We start from the raw sequence: 6,000 nt of genomic DNA on the forward strand, positions 1-6,000 counted from the left end.
GGACCATGGGCACGGGAGCTCTGCACACCCTGGCTGTAGGGGTGGGTGCTGTGGCAATGGCTTCTGTGCCCAGCGGTCAGATACAGAGGACTGCTCACCTGGGCAGAGGACAGGGCACCTCCACCAGCCAGCCAGAGAGGGACTGCCTCAGGCAGCTCCTGCTGGAAACTGGGTTTACCCCTCCCAACAAATTAATAAATTGCTGAATAATGTTTTGTTACAGCTTTTGAATGGCCATCGGTGGGTGGCCCACCCACCCAAGTCTTGCAGCGCCTCCCTGCACACCAGTGTTAATCCCTTAGCACACACCCCCCAAGGTGCTGCCAGACAACTGGTGGGCAGGTGTCCACTGCCAGATGGAGATCTGCCTCCTAGCCCTGTTTTCTGGCATACCCTTTTTGCTTACTCCATGTCCTAGCCCCAATTAGAATTTGTCATGAATGACTGGCACTCAGTCACCATTGTTGTGGACACCAGGGCCCAAATCTCAATGTTAGATCCACAGACCACCCGTTCAGGCTGTCCTAGAAGTGTTTTTGTATTTCAGGAAGCGATAACATCCATGATGAGCCCAGAGCCACCAACTCAGCCTGGTTACTGGACCCATCTGTGTACTGGTTTTGGCTAGGACAGAGTTAATTTTCTTCATAGTAGCTTGGTGCTGTTTTGGATTTGTAATGAAAACAGTGTTGATAGCACACTGATGTTTTAGCTATTGCTGAACAGCGTTTGCACAGCATCAAGGCATATCACCCTGCTTCTCACACTGCCCCACCAGCAAGTAGGCTGGGGGTGAGGGGCTGACCTTCAGAGTTATGGTATTTGTCTTCTCAAGTAACCGTTACGTGTGATGAAGCTCTGCTTTCCTGGAGATGGCTAAACATTTGCCTGCCTGTTACTCTGTTCAGGCTAATCTCTCAACCACTGACTACCTACTGCCGCCTCGGTGAAGAACAGATCAGAATTCTACATCCTCCAGAACTTTACAGGCTATGATCCATCCCGTGATCAGCTACAAACCATGTGGCAGGGTCCATCCTACACCATGCAAACCTACCATGCCAATATTGACAATTGCCTGAAAGACACCCCTTGCTGCAGTGACCCTAGCACAATAGGTGCCCCTGGCCTATACTAGCTGTGCAACAATCACACCATGAAAAAACCTCTCATGGAGGTGGGAGGGGACCTGCACACTCAGACAAATAGTGCCTGGGATGCATGTTGAAGAAAGCCTTCATGTGACCCATGCCCACAGTTGCCCTGATGCCCTGCGACGTCAGTGTAGATCAGCCCTTTGGTAGAGCAAAGACCTGGATTTCACCAATGTGCCCGGGTCCTCCTTTCTCAGCTAGGGGTCTCTGGTCTGGAGAAAGCAACTGTCAATCTCTCTGCTATCCTGGAAAGATATAGAAAACATAACAATTGATGCCATCCAAGTGCTGCAGCAAGAAGTCACTCAAGTATCACAGACTACCATTCAAAACCATCTAGCCTTAGACTACTTGCTGGTCGCACAAGGTAGCATTTGCACATTAGTAAATACTACCTGCTGTGTCTATGTCAACCAAGATCAATGCATTGAGACCAACCTTAAGAAAATCCAAGGAACAACTAAAGCCCTTGTATCAGGTGACAAGCGAAAAATACTCATTGGGGAATTGGCAAATTGCGATCATGGCTTACCTCTTGGTTCCCAGATCTCAGAGTAGTTGTCAAAAGATTTTGGCTGTACCTTTTGTAATTAACTTATGGTTTCTTTTCATATCACTGGATGGGGTTGTAGACTGTGCTGTATTTCCCCAGTTGAGGTCAAGCCACTCCCTGACCCAGGTTGGGGGCCACTAGACATAAGCAGATACTAACCCTGAATTGTAGTCTCTTTTGCAGCCTCTCTCATAGCAGTTGGGAAGATGCCGTAGTAATCACCTCCCAGATACCCACACAACTGATACTTGATAGAGGTAATTCTACGGTACCCATTTCGTGATATACCAGCTTTTGACCTCTGACTATGTAACTTATACCCTGCAGGTGTCAGGACACCAACCTCACCTAGCTTATTATATCACTAATGACCCACCAAAATAACACCCTAGCCTATAACCACATCAAGTGATGATTTGAGAGAATCAAGGGGTGGAAGTGACACCCTGCTCCTTGACCAATATCGGCAGTGTAGGTAGGATGCAGCCCACATTATTCATATAAGGTACGATTCTCTCAAATCACTCTACCATTGGTGGAGACAAGGGATGGCGTGACTCCCACCCGCATTCCAAAGGTATTTGCATGATTGACTGTTACTGCCAGATGACCCAGACACCAAATGTCCCTGGCAGTCTAATGGAGCCATGGCATCGCTTATGAGCTTGTGTTTGCTATCAGTGATTGTGCCCATGCAGTGACTCTTTGTTGCTCATCTTTCCTACTGCCTCGGTAAAGCTTTGTTTTATAACATGCTGTCAGACTCCATTACTGTTCAGAGCACATGGATTCAAACAGATAATACTACATTTCATTTGAGACTTACCACAATTATTTGCTTTTGATCTTCTCAAACTCATTTGAATTTAAGTAATTTCAAAAACTCATCTTCTAAAAACTCGGAACATTAAAACTTGTTATACGATCTTTACATTATTCTATTATACAGTTCTAGACATTTTAACACATACTGAGGAATAGAAAAAACAACCACCAAAGATGTATTTTTCAAATCATGGTTTACCAGTCACACAAGAGCTTTAAGTCAATGTATGTTCCAATGATTATTTCTGAACAATTTTATATGGATGGGAAGAAAAACTAAGTGGCTTTTTTTCCTCAGTTCAAAAGTAGTAACTTTTTCTCATTTTTACACCAGTCTACCTTTGCTTTGTTATTTATCAGTTTACAAAAGAGTACAATGGCAGCAGCATGATTACCAGCTTGACCTTGTTAGCATGAATGAAGTAGTCATGGCTAATCATATCAACATGACAGAGATAATACATATTTATAACAGCCAGCTATAATTTGCACAGATCTTGTATGCTGACAGTATAGATAACATTTCTCCATTTGATTAAACATTATCCTCCACAACACAAACTATTATGAGCAATTCAATAATGACAAGTACAAAAAAAATAGTTCTTCCTAAGGTGTCACAAAAAAACCCCAAAAAACCAAAACCAACCCAAACGTTAAGAATTACAAATAATGAAGTTAATTTTTGGAAGACTATTTGTTCACCTCTTAGCATATTCAAAAACAGTTGGAGAAACCAAAGAATCAAGTCATAGTTGTTTTAGATCAACTTGGACATTCAAATTTCATGTATAGCTCTAGAAATTCAGGGTAACATCTACATTTCATCCTTGCATAATTACTAAATAGAACTATATCATATATTCAGCACTATATTTTATACAACTATTATCATCTGCGAAGCAAGTTCTACAGATCGGGTTTTTTGCACTTCTTTTTATAAGCATGACTTGCTCAGAGTAAGACTTTTCAGCAAGTTCCGAAGCAGATGTGAAATATCAGTTTCAGTTCACTAGTTTGTTTTGGTTTCGGGGTTGGTTTTTCTCCTCTTTTGTTTAAGTGGTATTGAATACTTCACTCTCTCCTGGTTTTGGATTTGCAAGACAACCGATGGTTTGAACATGTTAATCATATACATCAAGAAAAAAAAAAACAAACTTTGAATCTACCAAGAAGATGCCTGAACAACAACATAAGTATACAATCAAAAATATAAATAAAGCATCTACTGCTTTCTAGGAATTATGTGCTACTTTTTAACAAATTGCATTTGCCATTATCTAAAGAAGTATTTCTACTTAATTACCATGACATCAGCAGCATTGGCTGAATAGAGATATCTTAGTGTTGCAAGCCTCTCATTCATACAATGCTGTCAAAATGAAATCACTAGACCTTCTCACTGTATAGCACCCTGACATTTGCTAGGTTATTATGCATGTTATACCACTCACAAAGCTGTACTGGTGTGGCAACCACCTGGAGGAAGCAGTGAGTGTCTCCAGACCACCTGGAGGAATCAGTGATGTAGTGGGGAACTCCCTGCTACAGGGCAAAGACACCCATCTGCCAACCTGACCTGTTAGGTAGAGAAATTTGCTGCTTGCCAGGGGCTCAGACCTGGGATGTTGTGGAGAGACTGCCAAAACTTGTCTGACCCTCTGATTATCACTTAGGTGTTGCTGATGTCAAAAAAACTGCCTATGAAAGGCGTGTTCATAACTTGCATTCCCCCTGTCTACAAGTTTGCTAAAGATAAACCTCAGAGCTAGGAGCTTTTTCCCCAGTGACCTGTCCTTTCACCTTTTCCCCCAGAGGCACACACCTGCTTACAAAAGACAAGTCTGCAAGAGCATCACTCCCCTCCCATGCAACTGCTCAGGTGGAAGCTTCATTCAAGCCCAGCTGAACTACCACCACACACTCCAAATTGAAGGAACAAAGTGCTACAGAAGACTGCAGGGAAAACGAGGACTTCACAGCAACCCGAGGGAATGCAAGAGGAAGATACCAACGAGCAAGATGCAACCCCACTCCCTACCTAATCCGCCTCTGTGTTACTCACCTCCCAGAGCATGCGCAGAACGAACGTACGTGCACACCCACACCCCTGTGCACACCCACGCCCCCCGTCAGCTAAATAGCCAAATTAACAATAAACCACCCGCCGATACCCCCATCCACTTCACATTTACCAACTCGCGCCTAGGCGCACGTCCACGAGTCTGGTGCGCACGCATCACCCCCACACACAACACAACCCGCTGCCTCTCACAGCTACTGCTAGCTGCCGCCCATCTACCTTACCTGCAGTCCCCCAACCCACTTCTCTTTATATCCAGGTGGAAGAATTTCCAGAGCATGAAAAGGGCCAAAAATAGCTATTATTTTTAACCCAAGCAACTCTGTCTCCAGCTCCCTCTTATCCTTTCTTTCCCTCCCCCTCCTCCCCAGCACCCGGAAATAGCGTCATCCTACCACAACCCACTCAGTGCAGATGAATAAAAGAAAGCGTTAAAAGCCGTGGGGATACGAAACTACCAGCCAATCACAGAATCTCATCCACTGCCCTATGGTGCTCTAACACACGTGATCAGCTAATCAGTAACACTACCAATCATTACTGGTACACCCTAGGGGGCTGCTGAAAGTATATCAATTAGTTGTGCATTCTTCCCTTACTCTTTGGTTGCAGGAAGAAAGTTTGTGAATATTTCTTTTCTGTTCAGTTATTAGCTGCACCCTATTATGTTGGAGGTCCTTGGGCAAGGTGACAACTTTTAATGTAGGTGCAGGGGACTTGGGGTGGGCTGGGTCTCTGGAGCCAACGGGAGCATGTCAACAGCTAGAGCAGGTCAGTTCTGCACAAAACGTGGGACCTAAGCAGTGCTGCTTAAACCTGCCCTTCACAATTGGGCTGTAAGCATCTGTGCATACCAGTTATTGCATGCAACACCCCTCTGGGTTTATATCACCACGTGCCGCTGGGGTCTAGGCTGTACCTAGGTGATGCAGTGGTTTCCCCCCCCCCCCCCCCCCCAGCTACTGGAGCAATTTTAATTAGTTAAAATTAAAGCTCCATGCAGATTTTCAAGTTCATCTTACCATACAGCAATGAAAGTGACTATCACACAAAGAAAAGAAAACATGGATTAAGATGAGAGAAGGATCTTGTGCTCCCCTAGGGATCTTGGATATCAGACCAGAAGGCCTCTGCATCTGACTCAGACTTCCAGTTCCTTTTTGCAGATGTGGTTAACACCAGAGGCTTGAAAGATGTAAGACCCCACAATAGGCTGAGGTGAGATTATCTATGCTTCCCAAGCTCAGGTCCCAAATTAAATCTCGCCCTGATCTCAAACAGCTGAAAAGTAGCTTGGACCTTGAAACATGCAGTTTAGTAGCCTTTATAATGCACGCTATTCATTGCAGTTGTACATGTTATTATATCCATGTATTATCTCTTTC

Source organism: Strix aluco, chromosome W (assembly GCF_031877795.1).
Source record: "Strix aluco isolate bStrAlu1 chromosome W, bStrAlu1.hap1, whole genome shotgun sequence".
NCBI lineage: Eukaryota > Metazoa > Chordata > Aves > Strigiformes > Strigidae > Strix > Strix aluco.